A 12,640-nucleotide genomic window follows, 5' to 3' on the forward strand; every position below is an offset into this window, starting at 1 on the left:
AAAGTACAAGTAACATTGCATGAACACAGTGCCTACTCTTGGATCCTACTTCCTATGTCATTATTGCCCTTTCCCACTCTACTCTGAGCATATGCCTTCTGTAGTGTCTTCAGTAGAGCTAGGTCTCAAAGGCTGATCTGGGCTGTACAGAGCTAGTGTGCTAACTAGTGGCAAGAATAACAGTAATGCATCTTGACTCTACTCACATATAAGCACATCACACAGAGTCTCAAGAACCCAAAGTCACAGCAAGTCAGAAAAGCCATAAAACTGACCAAAAATTTCTTCACAAACTCAGGTGCATTTATTAATTTCAATTCACTTAAATGCAAGGTACCATTTTGGCTCCATGGTGGTGGTGGAGAGAGAGCAGTGTATAAGGATGAGTAGTATCTAGTTTCTAGCTTCAAAGAATTTACAATCTAGGAAGGAGATAAGACATACAAATAATGATAGTACAAGATACAATAAAAGTTCTGTAGGCATTGTGAGACAGAAATTGAAAGAATTTTCGTCACGTGGTTATAATGAATACTTCTTGAGCACTTACTATGTTCTAAGTTCTATTTACTCTCACTCCTTTCTTGATTTTATCCAGTCACATTGCTATAAATACAATCTATATGCCAATGACTCCTAACTATATCTTTGACCCACACTTCTCTCTCAAATTACAAATTTATATATCTAGCTGCCTATTCAATATCTTCATTTTGATGTCCAACTGACATCTCAAATTCAACATGCTTAAAATTGAACTCCTCTCTTCTACCAAGCCTACTCCACCTGCAGCCTTCCCCATCTCAGTTGATGGCAACTTCACCCTTCTGGTTGCTTATAACAAAAGGCTTGAAGAGACTATCTTTTTATTAATAGAGAAAAATTTTAAAGCTATGTACTTATATAATCCACCTTCAACAATTATCAACAAATGCTCAATCTTCTTTTGTTGTTTTTCTTTTGTTTTTTTCCAACAAATGCTCAATATTATTTCATCTATATCCACCCACTTCCTCCAAACTGATTTCTAAACAAATCCTAGACATCATATAATTTTATTCATAAATACTTCTGTGTCTAAAATATACAGAATATTTTAGGCCAGGCTTGGTGGCTCACACTTATAATCCCAGCACTTTGGGAGGCTGAGGTGGGTGGACCACCTGAGGTCAGGAGTTTAAGATCAGCCTGGCCAACATCGTGAAACCCCATCTCTACTAAAAACACAAAAATTAGGCCCGGCATGGTGGCTCACGCCTGTAATCCCAGCACTTTGGGAGGCCGAGGCAGGCAGATCACAAGGTCAGGAGATCGAGACCATCCTGACTAACATGGTGAGACCCAGTCTCTACTAAAAACACAAAAAATTAGCCGAGCATGGTGGTGGGCGCCTGTAGTCCCAGCTACTCGGGAGGCTGAGGCAGGAGAATGGCATGAACCCGGGAGGCGGAGCTTGCAGTGAGCTGAGATCGCGCCACTGCACTCCAGCCTGGGCGACAGAGCGAGACGCTGTCTCAAAAAAAAAAACGCAAAAATTAGCCAGGCATGGTGGTGGGCACCAGTAGTCCCAGTTACTTGGGAGGCTGAGGCAAGAGATTCGCTTGAACCTGGGAGGTGGAGGTTGCAGTGAGCAGAGATCACACCACTGCACTCCAGCCTGGGCAACAGAGTGAGACTCTTGTCTCAAAGAAATAAAATAAAATAAAATAAAAGAGAATATTTTAAACATAAGAACATCATCAACACACCCAAAGAAAATGAACAGGCCAGGCATGGTGGCTCACATCCCAGAACTTTGGGAGGCCAATGCAGGAGGATCACTTGAGCTCAGGAGGTCAGGTCTGCAGTGAGCAGTAATCATGCCACTGCACACCAGCCTAGGTGACAGTGAGAGTCTGTCTAAAAAACATATATATATATATATATATATATAAAGTTAAATTACTGTATTTTAAAATAATTTAAAACAATACTACCAATTCAATAGTTAGGCTTGTGTCTTTCATTTTGTTTTTTATTTTTAGTGACTGATGTTTTTATTGAGGTAAAATTTAAATACAGTGAAATCCATAGCTCTTAATTGTGTAATTTTTTTTTTTTTTAAGAGACAGGATCTTGCTCTGTGGCCCAGGCTAGAGTGCAATGGCTCGGTCATAGCTCACCACAGCCTTGAACTCCTGGGCTCAGCTCCTGGGCTGAAGTGATCCTCCCAGCTGTCTCCTTGGGGCTGGAACTACAGGCATGCACCACCACACCTGGCTAATTTTTCTTTCTTTTGTAGAGATGGGGTTTCGCTATGTTGCCCAGGCATGTCTTGAACTTTTGGGCTCAAGCAATCCTCCCACCTTGACCTCCCAAAATGCTGGGATCACAGGCATAGGCCACTGCGCTTGGCCAATAATTTGATGAGCTCTGACCAATGTATGCAGCCATGAAACCTACATATCAATCAATATACAGAACATTTTCATCGCTCCAGAGAGTCACTCATGGTCCCTTCCAGTCAATCCCTATTCCACAAGGCATTCATATTGTAACTTCTAGGATGATAGATTAATTTTGCCTGTGATACTATTTTATATAAATGGAATCACACAGTATGTGGTCTTTTGTGTCCAGCTTCTTTTGCTCAATATTTTGCATATTGCTGCATGCATCAGTACTTCATTCTTTTTCATTGCTCAGCAACATTCAATTGTATGTACCACAATTTGTTTTATTAATTCTCCTATTACTGCATATTTGGGTTGTTTTAGACTATTATAAATAAAACTGCTATGAACATTTATAAACAATTCATTTTGTGAATGTTTGTTTTCATTTATCTTGGGTAGATAACTAGCAGTGGAACTGCTGGGACATAGGATGTGTGCTCCTTTCACTTTATAAGAAACTGCCAAAAATAGTTTTTGAAAATGACTGTAGGCCACGTGCGGTAGCTCATGCCTGTAATCCCAACATTTTGGGAGGCTGAGGTGGGAGGTTCGCTTGACCCAGAAGTTCAAGACCAGCCTGGGCAATATAGGGAGGCCTTATCTCTACAAAAAAATGTTTTAAAAATTAGTCAAGCATGGTGGCGCCAGCCTGTAGTACCAGCTACTAGGGAGGCTGAGGTGGGAAGATCACTTGAGCCCAGGTGTTCAAGGTTGCAGTGAGCTATGATCGCACCACTGTACTCCAGCCTGGGCAACAGAGCGAGACTCTGTCTCTAAAAAAATTAAAAATAAATAAATAAAATTATTGTATAATTTTATACTTCCACTAACAACATATTAGAGTTTCAGGTGCTCCACATTCTCACTAACATTTGGTTTGTCAGTGTGAAATGATATCTCATGCTTGTTTTTTTCTTTTTTTTTTTTTGAGACAGAGTCTCGCTCTGTCGCCCAGGCTGGAGTGCAGTAGTGCAATCTCGGCTTACTGCAAGCTCCGCCTCCTGGGTTCACACCATTCTCCTGCCTCAGCCTCCCAAGTAGCTGGGACTACAGGTGCCCGCCACCACACCCAGCTATATTTTTGTGTGTGTAATTTTTAGTAGAGACGGGGTTTTACCATGTTAGCCAGAATGGTCTCGATCTTCTGTCCTCGTGATCCACCCACCTTGGCCTCCCAAAGTGTTGGTGTTACAGGCGTGAGCCACCGTGCCCAGCTGTTTGTTTTTTTTCTTGAGGAAGAATCTCACTTTGTCACCCCAGTTGGAGTGCGATGGCACAATCTCAGCTCACTGCAACCTCTGTCTCCTGGGTTCAAGCGATTCTTGTATCTCAGCCTCCCGAGTAGCTGGGATTACAGGCACACACCACCACCCCCAGCTAATTTTTGTGTTTTTTGTGTTTTTTTTTTTTTTTTTTTGAGGCGGAGTCTTGCTCTGTCGCCCGGGCTGGAGTGCAGTGGCCAGATCTCAGCTCACTGCAAGCTCCACCTCCCGGGTTTACGCCATTCTCCTGTCTCAGCCTCACCAGTAGCTGGGACTACAGGCGCCCGCCACCTCGCCCGGCTAGTTTTTTGTATTTTTTAGTAGAGACGGGGTTTCACAGTGTTAGCCAGGATGGTCTCGATCTCCTGACCTCGTGATCCGCCCGTCTCGGCCTCCCAAAGTGCTGGGATTACAGGCTTGAGCCACCGCGCCCGGCAATTTTTGTGTTTTTAGTAGAGACGAGGTTTTGTCATGTTGGCCAGGCTGGTCTTGAACTCCTGGCCTCAAGCAATCTGCCCATCTTGGCCTCCAAAAGTGCTGGGATTACATGCATGAGCCACCATGCCTGGCCTATCTTGTGTTTTTTAGTCAGGGCCCTTTTTTTTTTTTTTTTTTCTGGAGACAGAGTCTTGCTCTGTCGCCTAGGCTGGAGTGCAATGGTGCAATCTTGGCTCACTGCAACCTCCCCCTTCCAGGCTCAAGTGATTCTCCTGCCTCAGCCCCAAGAGTAGCTGGGATTACAGGCATATGCCACTGTACCCAGCTAATTTTTTTTGTATTTTTAGTAGAGATGAGGTTTCACCATGTTGGCCAGGATGGTCTTGAACTCCTGACTGCAGGTAATCCACCCGCCTTGGCCTCCCAAAGTGCTGGGATTACAGGCATAAGCAACATGCCCAGTCATAATTGGGCCCATTTTAAGTATAGAGTTTGATGAGTTCAATAAATGGATGCATACACATGCATCCATTTGTGCACGTGCATGCGCAGGTGTGTGTAGCTATGACCCCAATCAAATATAGAACATTTCAATCACCCGAAAAGTTCCCTTGTGCCCTTTGCAATCAATTCGCAGCCCTAGGCAATCATTTATCTGCTTTCTGTCACTGTAGATTAGTCTTGCCCATTCTAGAATTTCAGATAAACTTATCCATGCAGTATGTACTGTGGCAACCATGAAAATGCACCACTGGGCTGGGCACACTGGCTCATGCCTGTAATCCCAACACTTTGGGAGCCCGAGGCAGGTGCGTTACCTGAGGTCAGGATTTCAAGACCAGTCTGGCCAACATGGCAAAACCCTGTTTCTACTAAAAATACAAAAAAATTAGCCGGCGTGGTGGCCGGTGCCTGTAATTCCAGCTACTTGGGAGGCCGAGGCAGGAGAATTGCTTGAATCCGGGAGGCAGAGGTTGCAGTGAGCCGAGATCACACCATTGCACTCCAGCCTGGGCAACAAGAGCAAAACTCCATTTCCAAAAAAAAAAAAAGAAAGAAGGAAAGAAAGGAAAGAAAGGAAGGAAAGAAGGAAGGAAGGAAGGAAGGAAGGAAGGAAGGAAGGAAGGAAGGAAGGAAGGAAGGAAGGAAGGAAGGAAGGAAGGAAGGAAGGAAGGAAGGAAAAAAGAAAGAGAGAAAGAAAGAGAAAGAAAGAAAGAGAGAAAGAAAAAGAAAGAAAGAAAGAAAGAAAGAAAGAAAGAAAGAAAGAAAGAAAGAGAAAGAAAGAAAGAAAGAAAGAAAGAAAGAAAGAAAGAAAGAAAGAAAGAAAGAAAGAAAGAAAGAAAGAAAGAAAGAGAAAATGCACCACTGATATGTGCTTACAGAGAGCATAATTAAATGATGGCTCCACCTGCTGCCCTTCTAGATCTACCATCACATTTGCATTAAGGCCATGTTTCCCACAGGCTGATCCTAGCCAATGGTTAAGCACAGCAGGAATACAATGGCAGGCCCATTCCTGTTAAGATGCAAGATTTCTTTAACAGGTGCCTCTGGTTTAAGGACTCTTCCTTGGCATAGCCAAAACTTTCTTAGATAACTTTCTTAGATAAGTAGGATAAGGTTCTTCCTTTCCAATCCTCCTTCCTTCCCTCTCTCCTTCCACAGATATCAGGCTTACATCTTAGTCTGAAGTCTCGCCCTGCCTTCTCCTGATTCTTCTTTGTAATGTTTTAAAATATTGTCAGCCTTCCCTATATGGGGATTCTGCATCTGTGGATTCAACCAACCATGAATTGAAAATATTCAGAAAAAAAAGGATGGTTGCATCTGTACTGAACATTCACAGACTTTTTTTTCTTGTCATTATTTCCCAAACAATACAACTATTTACATAGCATTTACATTGTATTAGTTATTATAGGTAATCAAGAGACAATTTATTTTTTTTTTTTTTTTTTTTTTTTTTTGAGACGGAGTCTTGCTCTGTCACCTGGGCTGGAGTGCAGTGGCCGGATCTCAGCTCATTGCAAGCACCACCTCCCGGGTTTATGCCATTCTCCTGCCTCAGCCTCCGGAGTAGCTGGGACTACAGGCGCCCGCCACCTCGCCCGGCTAGTTTTTTGTATTTTTAGTAGAGACGGGGTTTCACCGTGTTAACCAGGATGGTCTCGATCTCCTGACCTCGTGATCCGCCCGTCTCGGCCTCCCAAAGTGCTGGGATTACAGGCTTGAGCCACCGCGCCCGGCCAAGAGACAATTTAATGTATACGGGAGGGCCAGGAATGGTGGCTAAAGCCTGTAATCCCATCGCTTTGGGAGACCAAGATGGGAGGATTGCTTGAGGCCAGGAGTTCAAGACCAGCCTGTGCAAAATAGCAAGACCCCATCTCTACAAATCAATCAATAAATTAAAACAAATTTTTTTTGAGGCGGAGTCTTGCTCTGTTGCCCAAGCTGGAGTGCAGTGGCATGATCACAGCTCACTGCAACCTCAAGTGATCCTTTTGACTCAAGTGATCCTCCTGCTTTGGCCTCCCAAAGTGCTGGGATTATAAGTGTGACCTACCATGCCTGGCCATAAATATTATTGAATGAATGAATAAATGAATGAATGAATTCCAGGCATTGTGCTAAGCATATTTAAAAGGTTGTTCCACTTAATTCTTAAAATAATCCCTATAAGGTGGGGTGCTATTATTATTTTAATTTTATAAAAATAATAAACTATAATAATAATGCTAATATAATACAATAATAACATAATAATGAAACTAAAGCATTTTTGCTTTATGAAATAATGAAACTAAACAGAGAAGATAAGCAAGTTGCCAAAGTTCACATAGTTGGTAAGTAAGAAAGTCAGTTTTGCAGAAGCAGTTGTGTTTGAGTTCGGTCATATCCCTTAAATCCTTTGTGGAAAGAGATGAATCTTTATTCCACAAATAAGGTAAAGGTAAATCAATAAATCCTTAGATAAGAATTCAGGAAAACAGAGTATTCAAGGAAAAATGAACAGCCTAAACAAAAAATACAAGAATGAGAAAAAGGCAAGTGGTTCAGACTGACTGAATAAAGGGTTACTACATGATATTTGCAGCCAGGAGCAGTGTCTCACTCCCGTAATCCCAGTACTTTGGGAGGCCAAGGCGGGCAGATCACCTGAGGTGAGGAGTTCAAGACCAGCCTAGCCAAATAGTGAAACCCTGTCTCTACTAAAAATATAAAAAATTAGCCAGGTATGTTGGTGCATGCACTCCTGCAATTCCAGCTACTCGGGAAGGTGAGGCAAGGGAATTGCTTGAACCTGGAAGGCGGAGGTTGCAGTGAGCTGAGATCGTGCCACTGCACTCCAGTCTGGGTGACAAAGAGAGACTCTGTTTCAAATAAATAAATAAATAAAATTTTAAAAATAAAAACAGGATATGTGCAGGAGGTAATGTTAGAAAGGGAAGTTAGGGCATATTATGAAGGATCTTCAAGAAGGAACTGATGAGAAGACACAAAGTATTTGTGATTTTGTGATATTGTTTTTTTTTTTTTTTTTTTTTTTTTTTTTTTTTTTTTTTTTTTTGAGGCAGAGTCTCGCTCTGTCGCCCGGACTGGAGTGCAGTGGCCAGATCTCAGCTCACTGCAAGCTCCGCCTCCCGAGTTTACGCCATTCTCCTGCCTCAGCCTCCCAAGTAGCTGGGACTACAGGCGCCCGCCACTTCGCCCGGCTAGTTTTTGTATTTTTAGTAGAGACGGGGTTTCACCGTGTTAGCCAGGATGGTCTTGATCTCCTGACCTCGTGATCCGCCCGTCTCGGCCTCCCAAAGTGCTGGGATTACAGGCTTGAGCCACCGCGCCCGGCCGATTTTGTGATATTGTAAAGGGAATAACATTTCTTCAACCCAAGCATTCCTTGAAAGAAAATAACTCCATTCTATGAATACTTTGGGGGAAAAAATGCAAAATATAATTCACACACATGTACGGACTAAAAACTAAGTTATATAGTTGGGTTTCAATCCTCTTTACCACCGTCATCTCTACCACCACAAAGAAAATCCCTAGAGATCCCCGCAGTAAGAGGTAGCTTTGCTCAGATTAAAAGAAAAGATGGTATCAGAGGTCACAGCCAAACACTACCTTCCATCTCACAGGCTAATGGAATGGATAAGGAAAGATGGTATTATTGATAGATTACTTTTTTCGCTTTTGGGAATCGCTTTCTTAAACAAAAGAACGTGGGAAGTGAGGGAAGAAAAAGGGGAAATTTCTTCATTGTCCTTTGCAATGCTCTGCAGGGGGAAGATAAACCCAGTCCCATTGCTCTGCCCATTTACTTAATGTTAACAAATAATAATTACAAAAATATTTATTGTGGGCCTCCTCTGTGGCCCAGACATAGTAACAAATGCAGACTTCTTCCCCATCTCAACCTTTTTAGATATTATTTTACTCAGTGCCTTTTTAAAGGTTATTTTACTCCATGCCTTTGCAGACAAACCAGCTGTTCAGGCTGAGGTGACCCTATGGCTGCTGGCATGCATTATGATCATAGTATTTCCCCCAAAAGCCAAGGATAAGCCTCTGACACAGCACTTCTGTAATCCAACACGCCTCTCTCTGTGTAAGAATGCTTTATAGGCAGAACTGAGTGGAGGGAGGGAATCTGAGCTGTATGCAGCTCCCTTTGGATATTTTGGTGGATAAAACCATGCAATCCAAAGAGCAGGGCTGGAGTTCTACCAAATGAGCTCAGACCCCCAGAAAAACTAGTGACATTCATCAGGCTAGAAGGGCCAGCATCTTTTCTTTATGAATTGCCAGAGCTGTCTTAAATCTTACGGAGACTTTAAGCATTGAAAGAATTATGATGTTCTTCTCTCCCATGAACACATAATTCAATATGAGTGTAACTGGTTGCAAGCAAAGCTCTGATTTTTAATGAGGACAACTTTCATACTTTATTTTAAATGCCAGATATGAAATTATTTCCAGAAAAACTTAAGAGATGCCCTTCCCACTTTGTTAAAAGTGTGCTTAATTTACCTATTGGATAATTTATCACTATACATTATGAAACCCTGGGGGTTGAAAATTCCCTAACTGCTCAAGCCTGTAATCCCAGCACTTTGGGAGGCCGAGACGGGCGGATCACGAGGTCAGGAGATCGAGACCATCCTGGCTAACACGGTGAAACCCCGTCTCTACTAAAAAAAATACAAAAACTAGCCGGGCGAGGTGGCGGGCGCCTGTAGTCCCAGCTACTCGGGTGGCTGAGGCAGGAGAATGGCGTGAATCCGGGAGGCGGAGCTTGCAGTGAGCTGAGATCTGGCCACCGCACTCCAGCCTGGGCGACAGAGCAAGACTCCGTCTCAAAAAAAAAAAAAAAAAAGAAAATTCCCTAACTGGTTTAAACTTAGCCAATACTTTTCAAACCATTTGAGATTTATACTATCTTTTGCTTTGTGCTCACTCCAGTGCATAACCAAGGAAAGAGCCTATAATAGTGCCTTCCTCTTGCATCTCTTCTAACCTCCTCTTTCAGTGGTGGATCCTTAGACACCTTTGACAATTCAAGGGCCCTTCATCACAAATAGTTCAAAAGCATTGGTGTGCCACTATATCTGCCAATTTTGCTTGACAAGACTGTGGAAGAAGCTACAGAATTGGAGAGCTCCCAAAAGATCATACTTGATCATTCCAGGGGGTCAACAGTTAAATGAAACAAAACAGGAAGCTCCATAGCCATCAAACACTATTACCTGTGTCTGACAATCATGCATATCACAGGTCCCTAATAATCCCCTTGAGGCAGGAGAATAGGGTATGGAGACAGGGAGCCTTCGCTTCAGCCTCTGATTGGTGGGAGCCAAGTCTTCATTTGCATAGGGTGTAACTTCACTTCAGCCTCTGATTGGTCACGGGCCAAGCTACCACTTCAGCCTCCAAGAGGTCGCAGGCCAAGTCTTCACTTACATAGGATGTAATTAATAGGAAACCTCTAAAGGGTACTTAAACCCCAGAAGATTTTTGCAACTGGGGCTCTTGAGCCACTTACTAGAGCCCACTCCCACTCTGTAGAGTGTACTTTCACTTCAATAAATCTATGCTTTTGTCTTCCATTGGTTTGTTTGTGCATTTTGTCCAATTCTTTTTTTTTGAGACGAAGTCTCACTCTGTCACCCAGGCTGGAGCAGAGTGGCACGATCTCCACTCACTGCAACCTCCAGCTCCTGGATTCAAGCAATTCTCCCGCCTCAGCCTCCCGAGTAGCTGGGATTACAGGTGCCCACCACCACGCCCAGCTAATTTCTGTATTTTTAGTAGAGGTGGGGTTTCACCATGTTGGCCAGGCTGGTCTCAAACTCCTGACCTCAGGTGATCCACCCACCTCAGCCTCCCAAAGTGTTGGGATTACAGGTGTGAGCCACTGCACCTGGCTAGTCCAATTCTTTGTTCAATATGCCAAGAACCTGGACAACTCATAGTCAAGACCCTCCACTGGTAACAACCTTGGAAGGGCCTTTGAATAGCATCGTTTTACTACCAGGCTTCTGCCATAGCACACTTCCTAAATTCAAAATAGGTTTTTAAATTCTTCATAATTCATATATGTATTTAATTTTTTATTCAGCTTTCTATGTCTTATGCATATGTATCAGAGCATTTTCTGTCTTTGCTTATAAAATTCCGGGACACAGATGCTAATGCTCCACAGTTTTCTTTTTTCTTTTTTTTTTTTCTGTTTGAGATAGAGGCTTGCCCTGTTGACCAGGCTAGAGTACAGCGGCGAGACCTCGGCCCACTGCAGCCTCTGCCTCCTGGGCTCAATTGATCCTCCCATCTCAGCCTCCTGAGTAGCTGGGACTACAGGCATGCACCACCACACCTGGCTAATTTTTGTATTTTTTGTAAAGATGGGGTTCCATTATGTACCCCAGGCTGGTCTTGAACTTCTGGGCTCAAGTGATCCACCCACCTCAGTTTCCTAAACAGCTGGGATTACAGATGTGAGCCATCACTCCTGGCCACAGTTTTCTTTATAGAGCACTTTGGACAGTGCTATGTGCAATTTAACATTTAAAAATATTTTCTGGACCAGGCGCAGTGGCTCATGCCTGTAATTTCAGCACTTTGGGAGGCTGAGGTGGGTGGATCATGAGGTCAGGACTTCGAGACCAGCCTGGCCAATATGGTGAAACCCCATCTCTACTAAAACTACAAAAATTAGCTGGGCATAGTGGTGCAGGCCTGTAGTCCCAGCTACTCAGGAGGCTGAGGCAGAAGAATTGCTTGAACCCGGGAGGCAGAGGTTGCAGTGAACCGAGATCATGCCACTGCACTCCAACCTAGGCAAGAGAGCAAGACTCCGTCTTAAAAAAAAAAAAAAAAAATTCTGGGCTGGGCACAGTGGCTCACACTTGTAATCCCAGTCCTTTGGGAGGCCAAGGCAAGAGGATTGCTTGAGGCCAGGAGTTTGGGACCAACCTGTGCAACACACAAAGACCCTGTCTCTACAAAAAATTTTTACAAACTAGTCCAGTGTGATAGCATGCATCTATAGTCCTAGCTACTCCAGAGGTTGAGGTGCAAGGATCACTTGAGCGCAGGAGTTTGAGGTTACAGTGAGCTACAATCATGCCACCGTACACCAGCCTTGCTGATAGAGCAAGACTCTGTCTCTAAATATATATATATATATATATATATTCTGACAACATAATCATACTGGAATCATCACTCAGTAGAATGGCTGGAATACTGTTAACCAAGGAAAGAGGAGGATAATTAACAGACACCTATAGCCCATCTTTCAGTGACATTGTCAGCCTTTGGCAATGAGCCTGCAAAATACTCATCCAGCACACATAAGCAATTTTAGTACTACCATAATCTACATTTGCACTGTAATTAATAAAACCCAATTTAGCAGGGCCTGAGATCACAAGGCTGAGTTTCTGCCCCTACCATCTAATCTAATCAGTGTGTGATCCTTCCCTATACCATTCAGATCTATTGTCTAGTCTGTTTGTCAGACTTGATGAAAGCCGAATCTTTGGTTAACTACTGCTGACCTTTATACTGAGACCCTGTGCTAGTTAGAGGCCTCATCTCTACAGTTGCTATGGAAACTGTCTCCTTCTCCCCACAACCTATTCTGGCTCTCTGCCTCCACATGGTACTCTTTTTCTGATTGCAGAAGAGGAGGCCTGTACATCTCTCCAAGCTCTTTTCCAGATTCAGATCCACAAATAGTGGGGGGTGGGGTGGGGCAGAGGTACAGTGGAACACTGTCTCATGTGTCATAGTCATGAGACTAGAGGGTGAGGCATCCCCACCATCTGACATTCTGCCAGTACTCTTCTTTTCCCCTTTCTGCTGCAAAAGGATTTTCAGGGCCATGTCCAAATTGGTTGCAGAGTGGACTGGCTGTTTTCCTGTAACACATGCTCCCTGGTAGGGACCAGGATTGCTGTAAAGTTTTTGTTTTGTTTTGTTTTGAGACAGAGTCTCACT

The sequence above is a fragment of the Rhinopithecus roxellana genome, chromosome 5, assembly GCF_007565055.1.
Source record: "Rhinopithecus roxellana isolate Shanxi Qingling chromosome 5, ASM756505v1, whole genome shotgun sequence".
NCBI lineage: Eukaryota > Metazoa > Chordata > Mammalia > Primates > Cercopithecidae > Rhinopithecus > Rhinopithecus roxellana.